This window comes from Callithrix jacchus, chromosome 6 (assembly GCF_049354715.1).
Source record: "Callithrix jacchus isolate 240 chromosome 6, calJac240_pri, whole genome shotgun sequence".
NCBI classification, from domain to species: domain Eukaryota; kingdom Metazoa; phylum Chordata; class Mammalia; order Primates; family Cebidae; genus Callithrix; species Callithrix jacchus.
In genome coordinates, this window is record NC_133507.1 from 130198085 (window position 1) to 130220394 (window position 22310).

At 36.5% G+C, this 22310-nt stretch overlaps 1 pseudogene; it reads left to right on the forward strand.

Annotated features, from left to right (window-relative positions):
- Positions 1 to 14218: 14218 nt before the first annotated feature.
- LOC100385949 (E3 ubiquitin-protein ligase Mdm2 pseudogene) lies at positions 14219 to 15715 on the forward strand (annotated as a pseudogene).
- The last annotated feature ends 6595 nt before the right edge of the window (positions 15716 to 22310 follow it).

The window sequence follows — 22310 nt, forward strand, 5'->3', positions numbered from 1 at the left end:
AGACTTCAACTCAAATTAGTTTTAACAATAAAGATGTTTACCTTATATAATAGAAAATCAGGTATGGGTGAGTTTCAGACATGATTCAAATAAAATATCGGATCCATATCTCTGCCATTCTGCAGATGTTACCTTTTTATTATTAGGCTGACTTCCCATGAGGTTTCAAGATAACTAACAGCAACAACTGAGGCAAAAATGCTCCCTTTGTTCAAAGCAAGCATTAGAAAGAGAAAACTCCTCCATTAATTGTGGAATGAGAGACATTCTTTCAGCCTGTCTGGTTTGTGCTGCTATAATATAATACCACAGACTGGGTCATTTAAAATGAACAGAAATTTATTAGCTTACAGTTCTGGAGTCTGGGCAGTCCAAGATGAAGGGGCTGGCATCAGGTGAGGGCCTTCTTGCTGCATTATACTATGATGGCAGGCATCACATAGTGGCAGGGCATAAAGAGAGAGAGAGAGCAAGAGGGGGCAAACCCACTCTCATGATAACAAACTCACTTTCATAATATAGATCCACTTTCATGATAATGGCATTAGTCCATTAATGAGATAGATCCCTCATGACCTAAACATCTCTTAAAGGTCCTGATATGAACAAGATGCAGGTAAATACTGGGTAGAAGAGGATGATTCCTTGGCAAAGGCCCCACCCTCAAGCCTGGAAAACTGCGGCCCTAAATGGGATCAGGTGTTCCTGTTTTTGCACCCAAATGTTGCCTTTTCCAAGACCCTACACCCCTATCCTGTGCCCATAAAAACCTCAAGTGGCAGAGTGGCAGAGCAGCCCAGCACAGAAGTAGCATCTGAACATGGAGAAGAGTTCAGCAGGGAAGGTTGGAGAAGAGATCATCTGTGGGATGATCAAACTTCAGGGGAAGATCCCCTTCCCACTCCAGCTCCCCATCTATCCCCAAAGAACCACCTCCATCACTCAATAAAATCCCTGCATTCACCATTCTTCAAATTCATGTGACCTGATTCTTCCTGGATGCCAGTCAAGGAGCTGGGTACAAGAAGGAAAGATGTAAAAGGCTGTTGCCCTGACTCTTTACTGAGCTGCGTAACACTTAGCTGTCTGCAGACAGCAAAGCTAAAAGAGCATTGTAACACCTCTAGACATTGTTGTGGAGTTGGAGCCCAAAAGTGCTTGCCTGGGCTCACTTGCATCCACCCCTTCCAGGAGGGGTTTAAGAATGCAGTGGCTGAGTAAACAAGCCACCCCCTGCATGGGGGGTCCTGCGAAGGAGTCAAAGGAATTTTTCCATCTCAGTCTCACATCCCAATACTGTTAAATTAGCAATTAAATTTCAACATGAGTTATGGAGTGAACAAACAGTCACACCTTAGCACCCCCTCAGTGGGGGCATATGCTCACTTATGTAACTATTCCTGAACAAACAAGAGCCAGCAGAGGAATATCATGTTCTATCTGGCTTATGCCTGGCCTCTAAAGCAACCACTGAGAAAAGAGATGGAATAACTATGGGTTAGAATAATCAGTTTACAACCTTGAGCTGATGATGAGATCAGCTTCATGGGTCATGTGAGAATTAATTTTATGTGTAAACTTGACTAGGCTATGATACTCAGTTGTTTGGTTAAACACTAGTCAACATGTTGCTACAAAGACAGTTTTTAGATGTGATTCACATTTACAGCCAATAGACTTTGTGTAAAGCAGATGACCCTCCACAATGCAGACGGACCTTAGCCAATCAGTTGCAGGCCTTAGAGCAAATACTAGGGTTTCCTCAATGTGATGGTTAATTGTAGATGTCAACCTAATTGGATTAAGAAATACCTGGAGAACTGGTAAAGCATTATTTTGGGGTCTGGATGTGGGAGTGTTTCCAGAGGAGATTGGCATATGAAGTTGCGTAGACTGACTGGGGAAGATCTACCGTCAATGAATGCAGGCATCATCCAATTGGCCGAGGGCTCAAATGGAACATAAAAACAGAGAAAATTCTTTTCTCTCCTCCTGGATCTGGTACATACTTGTCTTCTGTCCCTAGACATCAGAATATAGTCTCTGGCCCTGGGACTCTAGGGCTTACACCGGCACCCATCCCTCCTGTGCTTGGTTCTCAGGCTTTTGGCTTTAGACTGACAATTGCACCATTGGCTTTCCTGATTCTGATGCTTACTGAGGCTTGTGTACTTAAACTGAGCCATGCTACAATTATGCCAGGGTCTACATCTTGCTGATGACCTGTCATGGGACTTCTCAGCTCCATAATCATGTGAGCCAATTCCCCTAATAAATTTCTATCTATCTATCTATCTATCTATCTATCTATCTATCTATCTATCTACCTACCTACCTATCTACCTATCTATCTATCATCTATCTATCTACTATCATCTATCTATCTATCTAATCTATCATCTATCTCTATCATCTATGTATGTATGTATGTATCTATCTATCTAGTCTATCATCTATCTCTATCATCTATCTATCAGCTATCTAATCTATCTATCATCAATCATCTGTTCATCCCACTGGTTCTCTCTCTCTGTAGAACCCTAACTAATATAACCAAGGAGAGGCAATTCTACCTCAAAACTACAACATAAAATATTGCCTGGGCTTCTAGATTTCTGGCTTGCCTGGTGGATTTCAGACCCAATACTGCATCAACTCTTACCTGAATTTCCAACTTGCCAGTTTACCCTACATATTTCAGACTTGCCAGCCCCCACAATCATGTGAGAAAATTTCTTAAAATTAATCGCTATCTCTCTCTGAAGATATCTCCTATTGGTTCTGTTCCCCTGGAGAATCCTCACTAATACAGGCCACATGGAGGAAGATTGAATTCTTGAACAGCATGTGAGTCCTATAAGTAGAAAGGAAGAAACGAATGCAAGGTCATCAATGGTAGCACTCATTACACTATTTTAACATCACAGTCAGCCGATTAATTTACAGAGGAAGGTATAACAGCTGATGGGAAAGATGACAACAAACAGCCATATAACAATTTAGAAATTTCCCTGTAGTTTTTGGTTGATGATAGGCTTTCACATTTACCTTAGTAAATTCTGATAACTCAGGACTTCCTGATCCTAAAAAAGACCATATAGATTTCAATTTCAAAACAAATTAAAAATGAATACACCAGCTTATCTAGTTTTTTTTCCTTTGGGCATGCAAAGACACAGTCATAGGATTTTGACACCTTTGACACATGATTCAAAGACTAATTGGACACATTGATAATTTGTGAAAGAAAAATGTAACTAGGATTTAAATAAATTAAATAAACTATACATGTATTAAGCTGTGTATGTTCTGTCTTTTAAAATTATTGTATTATTGCCATTATTATTTGATTTTATGATAACTAAATCATTTTCTCTCAATTGATCATGATTTTAGGCTTATTTACTTCTTTTTCCTTTCCTGATTAACCCATCTTGTTTCTGGCAAAAAATAACAGAGCTAGTATAAGTGAGATTTTATAAGTGGATACTAAACCTTGAGGTTATTGTATTATGAGAGCATTTCCTGAACTGTGAAATAGTTTACTAATGAATATAAAATAGAAATGCATTGCATGAAATCTTATCAATATGTCATGAAGTATTATCAGAGTTCAGGGAACCAAGAATTTCTGCTGTAAGCTACTTTTTAAAATTTTATCAGACAGTGATGACAGCACAGGAAAAAACAAATAAGTAGGTTAGCTTTTAGTTTTTAAGTGTCCTATCAAACAAATATAGTCAGCTACACATTTCAAGTCTAATAATTACAAATGAAGAAATTAAAATAACATTTATTGGGCACTTACTCTATACCAGAAACTGTGCTAAGTGCTTTTATTTCTCTCAGTTTCCTTATTTTACCAATGTGGAAACAGAGGCTCAAAAAAGTGAGGTAACCTGCCCAGTTTCAAACCTCAGTCAATCTTCTAAGCCTGTGTTTTCCCCCTACAACTTGCTGAGCTGAATTTTTCAACATCTCTACCACAGTAAAATGTGTTTCATAGTGAATTCCCAGGTTAATAGGGTAATCATTTTCAGAGAGGACAGGACAAGTTATCCAGTTATTGAATACCTAGTTTTTACCAGGTGCTGTGCTGGGTAGCACACCTGGTTTCATATACAGCATATCACAATTCCCATTTTTCCAGATGAAGAAACTAGGGTTTGAGAAGTTAGATAGTAAGCCTGAGATCATCTGGCTGAGTGGAGGAGCAAGATATTCAAGCCAGGTACCTGTGACCTCACTTCTCTACACCATGCTAAAGCTTAATAACTTTGGGTTAAAGTGTATAAGACTATGACATGCCGTGAATATTGGTACTAAGTTATTAGTAACCTTGCATATCATTTTGCAAAACAGCAAATCACTGAAGAGCAGTTAATGACAAGAACATAGGACAGACATATAAATTCGTAGACTGAGAAATTTATTGGGTCCTTCTTTCCCCACTTACAAATAGACTGAGAGGGTGGGTTTTTAAAAAGTGGTGTAGAAAATTCTCTACATCCTTGTGTTCATAAAGCCACATTAGTTAAGTATTAATCCTGCTGAATAATCTATTTTTATCTCCTGCATGCTCCTTTGCCCTCTCTTATATGATGTCAATATCTGGGCATTTTCAGTGTGAAATAACAATTATAAAATGACTAGGATATTCCTTACACTGTATTAAGCTATCTCACCTTCTTTAGTTTTACTGTGATAGTGTTATCACAGTAACAAGACTGTTTTAAGTATATTTCAATGTGACTCATTTTTTAGCAAGGTCTGAAAGTTATGTGAATATATTTCTATATTGTCAACTCTCATTAAGATGGCTGGTTTTAATGATGCTAACAATTTCTTTTCAGTTTATTTCAGTTCAACAAATATTCATTGAACATCTATTATATTTCAGGTACTGGGCTAATGGACTAAAGGCTGAGATGTTTAGATGAGCAGAGCAGTGCCTGTTCACCTGCTCTTCAGGTGATGGGTAAATAAACAGATGACTCCCTCTTGCTAAGAAAAGAGGTAAGATGGAGGAGGGCACAGAAAGATAGTAATGTATATGTACCAGACTTCTCTTGAGCAGATGACACAGATTTCCAATTCATGGATTTGCTCATGGCTCAGACTTTCAGTGCCCATTAACTTGTAGCAAAGGAGGACATGCATATGATAAACTGTACTTCCTTGCACACATGATTTACGTTTATGTCTCTCCTGGATAACTTGGCATGTTAGTTTGTTCTCACACTGCTGATAAAGACATATCCAAGACTGGGAATAAAAGAGGTTTTAATGGACTTACAGTTCCACATGGCTGGGGAGGCCTCACGATCATGGCAGAAAGTAAAAGCATCTCACAGGGCAGCAGACAAGAGAAGAGAATTTGTGCAGGAAAACTCCCATTTCTAAAACTATCAGATCTCATTGAGACTTATTCACCATCATGAGAACAGCATGAGAAATACTGGCCCCCATGATTCAATGATCTCCCATTGGGTTCCTCCCACAATATGTGGGAGTTGTGGGAGTTACTATTCAAGATGAATTAGAGTGGGGTCACAGCCAAACCATCATATTTGGTATTTTAACTTTTAAGGAAGAAGAAGAAAGTCTTTTAAATTTATTATTTTTAAAAGTTTGATTTACTCTGGACATTAAAAAGTACCCCAGATTTCTAACATGACCTTAGGATGAACCTACTATTAAATGCAAACCATATTACATTTGAGTTGGAGATTTCTGATTTGGTCTTGCAAAGCTGCTTTTCAGAGTACTGCTTGTGGAGAATCAACCATTTCAATTTATCTCATTTCTAATTTTTCAATAAATAGGCTATTCTGTTCTTAATTTAGTTTCTGAAGAATTTGTCACAAAACTAATAGCGTCCATTAGTTCTTTCAGAATAAATTCCTTTGGAGGGTGGCTATAAGGAATTTAATAAATAGGTTAAAATCTGGGGAAGCTCACCTTAAATCAGGAATTAAAAATCATTGCTATTTCTTTGTTGGATGTGTTCAAGTGCTCTAATAAGCATGCTAATGGTGGAAAGTATTTGATGAAGTCACAAATGGGGGAAGCTTTATCGTCTAAAATGTCATGCAATCTCACTCATAATACAAAATAAAATAAAACAATATTCTGTTTTTTACTATTTACATTGGAAAAATTTAAGTTTTAAGCATACTCTGCAAGTTGATTAGTCTTAGGTTGTCTTTCATCATTCAGTGGGTAGAGTGAGCTCGCTTACTTGGTGAAGGCAATGATCCTGGGAGCATGAGCAGAAAATTGCAAAGCCTTTTGCAGCCTGGTATCAGAATTGTACATGATCACTTTCACTACATTCTATTAACCAAAACAAATCACAAGGCCAGGGCTAATTCAACAAGTGGAGAAATGAACTCTATTTGTTGATGGGAGGAGTTGCAAAGTTACAAGGCAAGGACATATAAATATAGTGAGAGGAATAGTTGAGGTCAGTCATATTGGCAAATAATCTACTAAACATATCAAAAAGGCAAGTAATTTTATTTTGACAAAGGAATCCTAAGTCTAGGCAGCTAACCCACAGAAGACATGTGAAAAAAATTATATGCATAAAATTATTCATTGGAGCACTATTTATTGCCTTCTAGCAAAAGAGGAAACCACCCAGTAGTCCATTAACAGTGGATTGATTGCATAAACTAAGGTGCATCCACACAATGGCATACTGAATAGGGGTATATCTGAAACAAAAGTGCCCAGTGGATGAATATTGTTGAGGGTATTCATCATGTTTTCTTCTCTACTTGTATATATGTGTGAAGTTTTTAATAATGAATTGAAAAAATATAACAACTTGATTTATTTATTCCATGACCAAATGGAAACAAAACTAAAAATTGAAATGAAATAGAAAATGAACCACGTGACCTAGTTTGTGTCAGAGGGTGATGCCATGTCTCTGAGAGGTGAGCTATATGCATCTCAAGCACTGTAAACAATTTAGCAGCATTCAAAAAATTCTCATCAAAATTCGAGTTTTCTTGACTGAGGGAGAGTTCTTTTAGTCAGCAAGCCTGACAGCATCTCCCTAGGGGTACTAATGTTATAGGGAGAAAAGAATTGCATATTCAGAATAAATATTCTCCAACTTTCTACAGCCTGCATCTTATTAAATAAACTACTTGAATGAAATTTTAGAAACCAGAAGTTGATCTAAAAAATATAGTCTTCCTTTTGACATGTTTTATTTGCCTTTGCAATATTAGCACTTTGTTCAAAAAATCAACTATTTATTAAGAACCCAAGTATTCAAAAATTCAGGTCTTATTCTGAATATGTTAGTAAATTGCCTGTAGATTTTCCCAAAATAACCCTTATTGTCATATATCAAGTTTCATAAAGAGCTGCTGTCATTCAACTATTTAACAAATATTTCCAGCCACAGAAGTTGCTGGAAAATATCAAAGGTGCCATTTGTTTAAGGGGAAAAACATCTCCTCTTTGAGTCCCTCTGTGTTTGGGTTGAGGAGCAGAACTCTGCTGTTATCCTACATTTGGAATGGGAATTTATTTTGAGGACTGGTTAAGGGCCAGTAGATGTGTTAGACCAGTTTGCCAAATTATCCTTCTGGACCCCAAATCCTGAAAATTATAAGAGTTCTGGGAAGTCTCTAATCATACCCTACATTATTTGACTTGTTTTTGTAGTTGTGAATGAGCACAATGAGCAGACAGCAAGAAGGCTCATATTAAGGTGCCATTGAGCTTTCTTAACCATTTGCAATATTTCTTCACTTATTATGCTATTGAAACTTTTAATGATTATCAGATTGTATAGTTCTCCTCAGTGTTTATTTTCAGTTAAGTTCATTTAAATATTACTTTTTAAAATCAATTTATCATTATTAGGTCACCAGGAACTTCCTTTATTTGTTTATAAGCTCCCTCCACCCCTATTGCTTATCCCACACCCTGTGTGGATGTCTCAGGCATGTCTATGGCCTAGACATTATCTGCATGGAGAAGATATCTAAATCTATAAGACCAGTGGTTCTTATCCATTTTCTTTTATCCATTTTCTCCCTCACAAACTTGCCTCTGTGACTGAGGTGTCTTTCTAGATTAGGGTGAATTCTTTAACACACAGATGACTAATTAGCAACTCTCATATTTAGATTAAAAAAGACTTGCATAGTTAAAAATTTTCATTTAGAATTTTAAAGTGGGACATGTATTCTTTGGTTAGCCACAGGCAATATCACTCCTCATTAATTTTACACATTTCACCTATTAATTTCAAAATTTCTATTACCTTTCTAATCCCTGAAGGCATTTGACCTGTTTGACTTAGGTTAAGTAAAACAGTCTTCAGAAAAGGACAGAACAGAATGTAACAACCTGTTTATTGTCTTATTTTAACTTATCAGCCTTGCTCCTTCATCTAAGCTAGAGAGCACATTTTAGCTATTCTTGATTATATGCAATTTGAATGCTTATATTCCATTTTATTTCAATATTTGCTTGGTGTAATCCATCTTCTCTCAAAGAGACAGTGAAGTCAAACAATGATTTTACATCACTATTTTCTTTCTTTCTTTGTCTTTGATCATCAAAAACACAGGATCAAATATCTTTACCCCAGAGTGCCTTGAGAATGTTTCAAGAGAAAATGTTGTTGTTAGAAAATTTATTATTTATTCATTTTTGGGGGGATAGCTTCAATGCTTATCAAATAAGTTCAAGTCATAAAATAAAACCTGATGTTTATCAGTTGTTATAACACAGTTTGCCACACTCTCATGTTTTGAGTTGCCTTTTTGACTTGAGACCACTCTTTATTTTGAACATTTTATTTTTAGGAGAGACTGGAAGAAAAACAGTTTCATTATTTAAGAGCCTAGCACATCCTGGTTTCTATCTATTTCCTCTAAATTCTGATTAAAGACAAACTAAATAGTTTTTCTTCTTCTTCTTCTCTTTTTTTTTAAAGTAGCCTCTTATCTTCATACCTTGTCATATACAACTAAAAAATACCATTTGGCATGTTTGACTTTCTGCCTGGGAAAATTTTTAACTAGATCTATAAGTTCATTAGATACATTTTATATTGTCCACACTCTGTAGGTTATAGTGTTTCTAAGCTTTTTGTCATTATGTAACATGGGTCATCTTTTTTTTTTTCAGACAATGAATTCCTCACTGTCTTTAAGCTCTTACTATCAGTCTTCTCAACAGCTTTCTAAACTTCTGACTGTTGGTAATCATATGGTCAATACTATGTAGTGGTTTTATGAGCTGTCTTTTAAAATGGAATAGGGCAAAAATAAAATACGTTATCCTTGTTGATGTTTCTCAGATTGCCTCTCATTTTAACAGACAAATTAACTGGTCACTTATCATGATGAAAATCACATTAATAGAAAAGTATTGTTCCTTAAAAGAATGTGTTCCAAGAGCTTTGTATTATTTCAATGGGTCTCAAAATAATTCACCTACCTATTCTCTCAAGGATATGAGATAGGTCCATGAACAATATTTTACTCTTTGTGAATATTTTCTTCCCAAGTTCTATCACAGTTAGTATCTAATGTCTAAATTTTTTTAAACATTGCCTTGTTATCTTAAATAATTTCAACCTGAAAATGTGTTCCTCATTTATCTGTATCAGAATGAAATCACCATGATTACAAATATTTTAATAGCAAAGGTCAAAAGATAAGTTAAAATTTTTTCCTTGTATTATTAAAACTCAAAAGAGAAAATATTGTGCTTGTATTATTAAAACTCATAGTCCATCACAAGGACTAACAAGATATGAAAATAAAAAAATAATCAGTAGTAGCTACCTTATTCAATAAATCAGTCAGTCCACTGTCAACCAATATTTAGAGTGTCTACCATGCTGGGGGCAGGGGGCGGCAGTGGTCTACACAGCTGGGACAAAAGGAGGATTACTGTGCTTGAGAATATTATTTTCTAGTAAAAGGAGACAAACAATAAATAACTAACAGAATTGGTAAATATATTACATAGTATGTTAAGGTGATTAGAAAAAAAAGTGTACAGCAAAGAATGTGTTCAGGTGTGCTGTGGGACAGAGCAGGGAAATTCATTGCAGGTTAAAATGGGATGGTCAAGGAGGTCTTCACTGGTGAGACATTTGAGCAAATATTTCAGAGGTCAGAGAATTGGTCATGAGGGCTTCTCAGGGAGAAGCTTGCTCAGTAGGGAGAGCAGTTCTTGCAATGGCCCTATAGCAGGAGTGCCTAGTTTGTTGGAGAAACAGCAAGAGGGACATTGGGGCTGGAGCAGAGCAAAGCAAGGTGAAGAGTTATATGAGAAAGAGCCAGAGAGAAAACAGGGAGTGACAGTTTTGCAGTCTACCATAAAGACTGTGGCTTTTATTCTGAGTGAAATATGGAGACTTTGAAAAATTTTGAGCAGAGAGTGAATAAGATTCAACTTATATATGAAAAGGATCACTTTGTTGGTCATATTTGTAATAGACTGAGTGGGAAGGTATGAGCAGAAGAGAGCTGTTAGAAGGCAATTGCAATAATTTGGGGACAAGGGGATAGTGGCTCAGACCAATATGGGGGCATAGAAATGGTGAGAAATAGTCAGATTTTAAACATGCTTTGAAAGTGAACAAAAAGATGGTTGTGTTTGCTTCCTAGGAAGGGTTGCCCTTATACCAAGTGTCTTGGTTGTGAATTGAATTCTGTTGATATAGTTGACATTCCAAGTGTTTGAGCCTCCTCTCCTTTTCCAATGATGAGGGGAGAATGCCTAGGGGAGCCATCTTAGTTCAATGTCGGCTCATGTTTGACCCTTATTAAGGATGGGAAGGATTTACTCCAAATATGTGGGCTTCATTTTTGTATCCTGTTGATAGATATTCTTTATAAAAATAAGAAATGTGTATTTCATGAAATCAAATATACAAATCCTTTTTCTAGGAAGTCTGTTATAGTCTTCAAATACATAATTATCAAAATGGTTTGTTTACTATAACCTTTAGAGTCAGTGTAAAAGATTAATGAATGAAGTGGCTTCTAGAGAGAGACTTGCCAGTTGCAAATATCCATGCTGCTACATAACTAGTTTATCTTATTTAGTTTATTAACCCTATCTTACAGCATTGTGACCATTAAAGACATTTACATATCTGAAGAACTTGGAACTTTCTACATAACAGTAAGTAAAATAAAAGTATATGTAAATACTATTATTTCTTTTGTAATGAAATGTCATGTTACAGTCTATGGCTGTCTTTGAATACCTGTCATCTTTTCTTTTTTCTTTTTTTTTTTTTTTGGTAGCTGCAGATGGGCATGAGTGCCTCCCATTTTTTAAATTTATTATTTAAATAATAAGGCTCTCCATTAGACCCTTAGCTAATTCCTTACCTATGAAAATAGTTAATCACCACCTTCTGTTCTCTACATGTACTATTAACCCAGAAAAACCTGGTTACCTTTTGGCTTTGTCCAGCTGCTCCACAAGAATGACTTCTACATCAATAGGGGCCTATTTCATGTTGTCTAACAGCTTCCATATACTTATTGATATTCTAGATGGAGGTCTCAAAATTATTCAAAACATATTTTAAACTAATTTTAGGGATTTTTGTTGACAGCAATTTTTCATACCAAAGGTTATGAAAGATTCCTGTTACATAACATCAAAACATGCTTAATAAAAATAGTTTTTAAACTGCCATTTTAAATGCATCATGAGCTTGCCAGAAATATGCTAGATACTAGGTAAAGCCCACACACTTAGAATAGTTTTACTTCTCTCCAAATAGAAGTCAAGAATGCTTCAAACATTGAAGAAAGACCCATTTTAATCTTATACAATATTTTCTAGAGAATAGAAGCAGAGGAATTACTCCCTAATGTATTTATTAGCCTGCAAAACCTTGATATCAAAACTTGAAAATAAAATTGAGAAAGGAGAGCTAGAATTCAATATCATCCAATAACAGAGATTCAAAAACCCTAGACAAATAATAAAGAACTGGATTCAGCACTAAATAAAAACATCACATGCCTTTGTGAAGCAAATTTTTTTCTAAAAACAAAAAGTAGGCTTCAGATTGTAAAAACCATTAATGCAATTTCCATAGGAACCAATAAGTGGAGTAAACCACATGACCAATTTGCTATATGTAAAAGGTGTTTGACAGAACTAATATTCATTCATGCTGAAACACTTAGCAAACTAGAAATAGAAGGAAATTCATTAATATGATGAAGAGAATCTCAAAAAAATAAAAATTCAGCATGTTAATATATACTAAAAATACAAAAATTAGCTGGGCATGGTGGTGCGTGCCTGTAATCCCAGCTACCCAGGAGGCTGAGGCAGGAGAATTGCCTGAAACCATGAGGTGGAGGTTGCCGTGAGCCGAGATCACACCATTGCACTCCAGCCTGGGTAACAAGAGCAAAACTCCGTCTCAAAAAAAAAAAAAAAAAAAACCATTGAAATCTTTCCCTCTGAGATCAGGACAAGACAAGGAAGTCTGCTACCTCTACTTTCTCTTCTATTTACTCTCATGTGAGCAATCTTGGCCATACATTAAGATTTTAAAAAAAGAAATAAAAATTATAAGAATTATAAAGGTACAAGTCTATCATTATTTCCAAATAACGTGATTTTGCATATGAAACAAAATACAAAATATTTAACATGATTTTCTACCTGAAACAAAATAAAAAAGAATGTGAAAATAGAATATTGGACTCAGTAAGACATTTTTACAAAGCAATTGAATACAAAATCCACTTATAAAAATTTGTTGCCTATGACATATTTTTATGTACCAGCATAGGGAGTTAAAAAACACATTTTTAAAAAAGATAACCTTTAAAATGGTACCTATGGTACAGTATATTTCAAAATTGCTGAAAGAACAGAATTGAAATATTATCACCACAAAAAAATGGCAAGTATGAGAGGTGATAAATATGTTAATTACTCAATATAATTATTCTATAATGTATACAAATATCAAAACATCACATTGTACTCCATAAATGTATGCAATTATTAGTTGTCAATTAAACATAAAGGTTTAAATAAAAAATCTGAGAACAGGTGTGCAAGGTAACTAATATCCGGAATCAACATAACACAAAATAAGAAAAAGACAGGCAACCTATCATAAGAACAGGTAAAGATTTGAGTGAATCTTTCATGAAAGAGAAAATCCAAATGGCTCATAAATGTAAGGGAAGGTTGCTCACTTTACTAATGATTAGGAAAATGTAAATTAAACATGTAACAGTTATAGAAAAATTGTAAATTCTGATAATCCCATGTGTTGGTGGAAATGTACAGCAAAGGTACCTCTCACATAGTGTTGGTGTGAGTGAACTTGGTACAACCACAGCATGAAAGAGTTTGCCTTCTCCAGAAAAGTTGAAAATGAGTTTAATATATAATCAATTTGAATCCTAGGGAAAGTTTTGTACAAGTGCACCAAGAAAAATGTATCAAAATGTTTATAATAGTCCCAAGTTGAAAACAAGCAACCTGTCAACTGTACACCAGATAAATAATTTGTGGTAATTTTATCTATTTATCTTCATCCATTTATCTCTTTCTGGATATATTTCATGATTAAGAAAAGTTAAAAAAAGTTATGACTAAAATGCGTGTGCTAAATGTGCTCATAAGCTAATTAGAAAAACTCTTCTAGGATATCAGCTTATTCACTGGCTTCTCCTGAGTATACCATATCAATAATATCCCACCTGGGCAACTAAATCTTTCAGAAGAAAAAATGCATTTAAAGAGATGTAATATAGTATTTGAAAAGATAATCTGCAAAGATGAAGTTCATGCCAAGATACTAATTATTATTTTACTTTGAAAGTAATTACAGCAGTCTGTCATTACTCTTTTCTCATAGAGAATAAAGCCAAATTAGAAAATGCACATTTATTAGACCCTGGTGAGTTTGGCTGCTTGTAGGCCCTGTGCGGCCCTGTGTGTTGGCAAGATGGAGCAAGAAGCCGAGCCGGATGGGCGGCCCCAACCCCTCTGATGGAGATCCTGTTGCTTTCACCATCAGGACACCCATCCCTCCTAGGACTAAGTGCATTGGAACGCCCAGTGCCTGGGCCCTGAGAGTAGAATGGTTACTGGGGCCCAGGGTGTCGTGCTTCCTCGAGCCCTGTGAAGGAAACTGGGGACCCTTGAGGGACCCCGACTCTAACCACGGAAACCCCAGATTGTGTGAAGCAGGCACATGTGCAATACCAACATGTCTGTAACTACTGATGGTGCTGTAACCACCTCACAGATTCCAGCTTCGGAACAAGAGATCCCGGTTAGACCAAAGCCATTGCTTTTGAAGTTACTAAAGTCTGTTGGTGCACAAAAAGATATTTATACTACAAAAGAGGTTCTATTTTATCTTGGCCGGTATATTATGAATAAACAATTATATGATGAGAAGCAACAACATATTGTGTATTGTTCAAATGATCTTCTAGGAAATTTGTTTGGTGTGCCAAGCTTCTCTTTGAAAGAACACAGGAAAATATATACCATGATCTACAAAAACTTGGTAGTAGTCAATCAGCAGGAATCTTCAGACTCAGGTACATCTGTGAGTGAGAGCAGATGTTGCTTTGAAGGTGGGAGTGATCAAAAGGACCCTGTGCAAGAAATACAGGAAGAGAGACCTTCATCTTCACATTTGGTTTCTAGTCCATCTACCTCATATAGAAAGAGAGCAATTAGTGAGACAGAAGAAAATTCAGATGAATTATCTGGTGAACGGCAAAGAAAATGCCACAAATCTGATAGTATTTCCCTTTCCTTTGATGAAACCCTGGCTCTGTGTGTAATAAGAGAGATATGTTGTGAAAGAAGCAGTAGCAGTGAATCTACAGGGACGCCATCGAATCTGGATTTGGATGCTGGTATAAGTGAACATTCAAGTGATTGGTTGGATCAGGATTCAGTTTCAGATCAGTTTAGTGTAGAATTTGAAGTTGAATCTCTTGACTCAGAAGATTATAGCCTTAATGAAGAAGGACAAGGACTCTCAGATGAAGATGATGAGGTATATTGAGTTACCGTGAATCAGGCAGGGGAGAGTGATACAGATTCATTTGAAGAAGATCCTGAAATTTCCTTAGCTGACTATTGGAAATGCACTTCGTGCCATGAAATGAATCCCCCGCTTCCATCACATTGTAACAGATGTTGGGCCCTTCATGAGAATTGGCTTCCTGAAGATAAAGGGAAAGATAAAGGGGAAATCTCTGAGAAAGCCAAACTGGAAAACTCAGCACAAGCTGAAGAGGGCTTTGATGTTCCTGATTGCAAAAAAATTACAGTGAATGATTCCAAAGAGTAGTGTGTTGAGGAAAATGATGACAAAATTACACAAGCCTCACAATCACAAGAAAGCAAGGACTATTCTCAGCCGTCAACTTCTAGTATTGTTATTTATAGCAGCCAAGAAGATGCAAAAGAGTCTGAAAGGGAAGAAATACAAGGCAAAGAAGAAAGTATGGAATCTAGTTTGCCCCTTAGTGCCATTGAACCTTGTGTGATTTGTCAAGGTTGACCTAAAAATGGTTGCATTGTCCATGGCAAAACAGGACACCTTATGGCCTGCTTTACATGTGCAAAGAAGCTAAAGAAAAGGAATAAGCCCTGCCCAGTATGTAGACAAACAATTCAAATGATTGTGCTAACTTATTTCCCCTAGTTGTCCTGTGTATAAGAGAATTATATTTCTAACTAATTAACCCTAAGGATTCAGACAGCAGAAAATTTATTTACATATATCCAAGTGAGAAAATGCCTCAATCCATGTGGATTTCTTCTCTTTAGTGTAATTGACCTACTTTGGTAATGAAATAGTAAATACTTACTTTGAAGAAAATTTCACTTCTGTGTCTATTTTATATTTGGGTTTTAACATAATTTGAATTGAATAGCTCATTCTTTACCACAAGCCCAAATTTTAAGTAATTTCTACTCTATCTTAAATGAGAATTATCTATTTTTAAATATATATATATATAGCATTTAAATGTAACTTATTTAGTACCTTTCATGTAAAGGGAAATTGGTGGAAAGATTTAGTTTTTTTTTTCTTTTTTTGAGACAGAGTCTGACTTGGTTGCCCAGGCTGGAGTGCAGTGGCACAGTCTTGCAATCTTCACCTTCTCGGTTCAAGCAATCTCCTGCCTCAGCCTCCAGAGCAGCTAGGATTACAGGCACGAGCCACAACACTGTCTGATTTATTTTGTATTTTTAGTAGAGACAAGATTTCACCATGTTGGCAGGGTGATCTTGAACTCCTAAACTTAAGTGATCCACCCACCTCAGTCTCCCAAAATGCTGGGATTATAGGTGTAAGGCACCATACCTGGTCTCAAATTTTAGGTATTCTTAAACCTTCTGATCTTTGGTTTCTGTCTCCCAAATACTCTTCCTAGGTTAAAAAAAAAATTGGCTCTTATATTTGGTGCTATGTAAATAAAAATGTACTACTCTTTTTTCTTTCTTTAGAGTTCTTGTTTTTGCAATGGAGACAGGGTCTCCTTATGTTGTCCAGGTTGGTCTTGAACTCCTGGACTCGAGAGATCCTCATGTCTTGGCCTCCGGAAGTGCTAGGTAGGATTACAGATGTGAGCCACCCCACCCGGCTGTAAAAATGTACTTTTTATTCTCCAGCCTCCTGTATAAACTGTAGTAAAGGATGGGGGTAATGATGCTACCAGTGAAAACAACTACCATTTACCCATAAGACAAAACTTTTTAAAGCCTCCTGAGTAAAATGTGGAATTGTCTTAGGAGTCTAACCTAGTATATCAAGCCCTTCTTCACATAAAAAAATATTTTCAGGATTTAGTGGAACCTGTTGTTTCCCTTAAGTTGGAAAACAACTGTAGGACACTCCAGGTCTTCCTGGGCTGGGTTACTTGGTGCCCAGCCTAGGCTTCAGACTTTTGCTTAAGGACAGATTCAGAAACCTGTGAATTCAGAAAGGTTAATTCAGAAATTTGATCAACAGAATTGTTTAACAACTAACTGGAAAGATTGCAAATTTTTTTCTGAATTATCAAGAAATTATGCATCATTTTCCTTCAAGAATGATAAGATTAGAATGTGGAATTCCAAGATACCTCTTGACTTCCTCTCTAGCTCCATGTTTGGTCAGTGGAGGCCCATGCAAGCTCAGCATGCGTAATGAAAAGTGTTAGTGTCTTTTAGAGCTAATCTACCCTGGTCACATCACGGTGTTCATCTGCAGCTACTACTGCATGGTGTTCAGATTGTGTGAATCCAAATGTCATAAAAACTTTAAAAGTGCAATTCTCAAAACGTTAGGTGTACTAAAGCATTCAGCAAAGCAACTGAGAGTAATGAGCTTACAGTGGAGAATTCATTTGAATTTGAAAAATACGGAAATGAACCTGTCAGATACCAGCAAGAACTGAAGAATAAAATTACTAATGCAGTGAAGACAGATGCAAAGATCAAACAATTGCAGACTAAATTTATAATGAACAAACCAAAGAAAAATAAAGGACTACAGAAAGTTCAGGACATCAAGGAAGTCAGGCAAAACTCATCTTGACCCCTTTTGCAGGCAAAGGAAAGCAGCTGGAAGAAAAAATGATACAACAGTTACAATAGGATGCAGGCATGGAAGAGGTTTCCTAAAAATCTCGTCTGTAACTACTAATATATTTAAATTTGAAAATCTCTTTTGGAGACTTAAAACTTCTAAATTATTGATGATTTTTTTGAGACAGTCTTGCTCCATTGCCAGGTGCCAGTCTGGAGTGCAGTGGTGCGATCTCGGCTCACTGCAACCTCCGCCTTCTGGGTTCAAACAGTTCCCTTGCCTCAGCCTCCCAAGTAGCTGGGACTACAGGTGCCATGCCCAGCTAATTTTCTTTGTATTTTAGTAGAGACCATCTTAGCCAGGATGGTCTCCATCTCTTGCCCTTGTGATCTGCCCACCTCGGCCTCCCAAATTGCTGAGATTACAGGCATGAGCCACTGCACCCAGCCTGATTTATTTTTTCTATAAGGGCACTGAAATGAAAGGTGATTAAAAAATCACCTACATTGCTATCTATAAAACATCAGATAATAGGCATATTAGATTGCATCTCATTGTTAACTCTCCACTGATACATACATTTATGTAAATCATGAAAATTGTTTGTAAATGCAAAATTGAAATGTGGACATAAAATGGTTATGCCATTTGGTTAGTAATACCAGGCAACATTTATGTAATAATTAATGACAAAATTAAAAATTTATGGCTAGTGATAGACATAAAATTTTCTTAGCAGTAAAAATGCCCTTTATTTTTATAGAAGGGAGGATATAAGGAACCAACAGTTTGTATGAAAATAGCTCAAATAATATCTTTTGAGTTTAATATTTCTTGTTTTGGTTTATCAGCATTTTAGAACAAAACAGCCTTATATAATGAAGCCTAGTTTGCTGGACTGTTTTGACCTGGTTTAACTGTTCTGACAGATAGCTGGGAAGGAGAGCTGAATAACCTTTGCCTGAAATGATGCTATATAATTTCTGCTTTGGCAAATACTCAATTCTAACTTCTGATTCCTGGTAGAACAAGCTTTATATTTCAAGTCTAGAATGATCTAGAAGGAGATGTATCTCAGTGCCTTTAAAAATTTGTTGTGTGGTTTTCTTTTACAAAGCCACACAATAATTTTGGAAAACAATGTATGGGTAGAACATCTGTCTAGTATTTTACGTGAAATCACTTTTTTTTTTTTAGACACAGTCTTGCTCTGTTGCCAGGCACCAGGCTAGAGTATAGTGGCACGATCTCAGCTTGCTGCAACCTCTGCCTACCGGGTTCAAGCAATTCTCCTGCCTCAGCCTCCCAAGTAGCTGGGACTACAGACATGCGCCACCACACCCAGCTAATTTTTATATTTTAGTAGAGATGGGGTTTCACTATATTGGCCAGGATGGTCTTGATCTCTTGACCTTGTGATCTGCCCATCTCAGCCTCCCAAAGTGCTGGAATTACAGGCATGAGCCACTGCACCCAGCCTATTAAAACCACTTTTAATGGGTACAAAAATTAATTAGTAGAAATAAGTTCCAATGTCCTATTGTACCGTAGGGTGACTATAGTTAATTATTGAATGTTCTTGCTACAAATAAATAATAAATGTTTGAGTTGATGGGTATGCTAATTGCACTGATTTGATCGATACACATTGTACCTGAAACAGTACATGCACCATAAATATTCACAATTATGTATCAGTTTAAAATTTTATAAAACATTTATAATGTAAAACTATCAAACTGTAGATTAACTTCTTCATTTATATTAAAATATGAATTTTAAGTAAAAAAGTGAAAATAACTATCTGTTTAGTGTTTTTCTCCCATATGTGATTTATAGGTACTTAGAATAAAATCAAATGAACTGCATGCCTGTAATCCCAGCATTTTGGGAGGCTGATGTGGGTGGACCACGAGGACAAGAGATCGAGACCATTTTGGTCAACATGGTGAAACCCCGTCTCTACTAAAAATACAAAAAATTAGCTGGACATGGTGGTGCATGCCTGTAATCCCAGCTACTCAGGAGGCTGAGGCAGGAGAATTGCCTGAACCCAGAAGGCAGAGGTTGCGGTGAGCCGAGATTATGCCATTGCACTCCAGGCTTGGTAACAAGAGTGAAACTCCGTCTCAAAAAACAACAACAACAACAACAACAAAAAAACAACAAAAGAATAGGCCGCAGGGATAATTTTGCACAGCAGTTTTACTAATGGTACATTGTTACATTGTTGCTTAAAAAAAAGACACACCCACACATTGACTTATGAAACCAATGGCCAAAGGGATTAGTACTTTACCTTTGGAGTTCCTCAAAGCCTTACTTGAAGTTGAACCAAGTAGAATCCGTTTTTATTTTCCTGAGGAGTGTAGCATAAATGTGATTATAAATATAGTACACATAAGATATATGTATGCAATGACTGCTATTTATACAAAATTTAAATCTGCACCAACTTGTTTATGGGTTATTAGAATTATCTAAATTCTTAGGTTCTGTATTGTACACATGTATTGATTTACAAATAAATGATTTTTTAAATATTTTATTGCATTTTAGGTTTTGGGGTACATGTGCAGAACATGCAAGACAGTTGCATAGGTACACACATGGCAGTGTGTTTTGCTTCCTTTCTCCCCTTCACCCAAATTTGGCATTTCTCCCCAGGCGATCCCTCCCCACCTCCCCCTCCCACTGGCCTTCTCCTTTTCCCCCCAATAGACCTCAGTGTTTAGTACTCCCCTCCCTGTGTCCATGTGTTCTCATTTTTCATCACCCGCCAATGAGTGAGAATATGTGGTATTTCATTTTCTGTTCTTGTGTCAGTTTGCTGAGAATGATGTTCTCCAGATTTATCCATGTCCCTACAAATGACACAAACTCATCATTTCTGATTGCTGCATAATATTCCATGGTGCATATGTGCCACATTTTCCCAATCCAATCTATCATCAATGGGCATTTGGGTTGATTCCAGGTCTTTGCTATTGTAAACAGTGCTGCAATGAACATTCGTGTGCATGTGTCCTTATAGTAGAATGATTTATAGTCCTTTGGATATATATCCAGTAATGGGATTGCTGGGTCAAATGGAATTTCTATTTCTAAGACCTTGAGGAATCGCCACACTGTCTTCCAAAATGGTTGAACTAATTTACACTCCCACCAACAGTGTAAAAGTGTTCCTTTTTCTCCACATCCTCTCCAGCATCTGTGCAAATGCAAAACAACTGAAATCATAACAAACAGTCTCTCAGACCATAGTGCAATCAAGTTAGAACTCAGAATTCAGAAACCAACCCAGAACCGCACAGCTTCATGGAAACTGAACAACTGGCTCTTGAATGTTGACTGGATAAACAATGAAATGAAGGCAGAAATAAAGAAGTTCTTTGAAACCAATGAGAATGAAGACACAACATGCCAGAACCTCTGGGACACATTTAAAGCAGTCTCTAGAGGAAAGTATATAGCAATAAGTGCCCATATGAGAAGAATGGAGAGATCCAAAATTGATACCCTATCATCAAAATTGAAAGAGCTAAAGGAGCAAGATCAAAAAAACTCAAAACCCAGCAGAAGACAAGAAATAACTAAGATCAGAGCTGAACTGAAAGAGATTGAGACATGAAAAACCCTTCAAAAATCAATAAATCCAAGAGCTGGTTTTTTGAAAAGATCAACAAAATAGACAGACCAATAGGCAGATTGATTAAAAAGAAAAGAGAGAACAACCAAATCGATGCAACACAAAATGATAAAGGGGAAATCACCACAGATTCCACAGAAATTCAAACCATCATCAGAGAATATTACAAACAACTCTATGCACATAAACTAGTAAACCTGGAAGAAATGGATAAATTCCTGGACTCCTGTGTCCTCCCAAGCCTAAACCAGGAGGAAGCTGAAACTATGAATAGACCAATAACAAGGGCAGAAGTCGAGGCAGCAATTAAGAGCCTACAACACAAAAAAAGCCCAGGTCCGGATGGGTTCACAGCCGAATTCTACCAGACACACAAAGAGGAGCTGGTACCATTCCTTCTGAAACTATTCCAAATAATCCAAAAAGGAGGAATCCTTACCAAATCATTTTATGAGACCAATATCATCCTGATACCAAAACCCGGCAGAGATCGAATAAGAAAAGAAAACTTCAGGCCAATATCCATGATGAACATAGATGCAAAAATCTTCAATGAAATATTGGCAAGCCGATTGCAACAGCAAATCAAAAAACTTATTCATCATGATCAAGTAGGATTTATCCCAGGGATGCAAGGCTGGTTCAACATATGCAAGTCTATAAACATAATTCACCACATAAACAGAACCAAAAACAAAAACCACATGATTATCTCAATTGATGCAGAGAAGGCATTTGACAAAATTCCACAGCCCTTTATGCTAAAAACCCTCAACAAACTCGGTATTGATGGAACATATCTCAAAGTAATAGAAGCTATTTATGACAAACCAACAGCCAATATCATACTGAATGGGCAAAAACTGGAAGCATTCCCTTTGAAATCTGGCACTAGACAAGGATGCCCTCTGTCACCACTCCTATTCAATATAGTACTGGAAGTTCTAGCCAGAGCAATCAGGCAAGAAAAAGAAATAAGGGGTATTCAAATAGAAAACGTGGAAGCCAAATTGTCTTTATTTGCAGACGACGTGATTGTATACCTAGAAGACCCCATCGTCTCAGCCCAAAAAC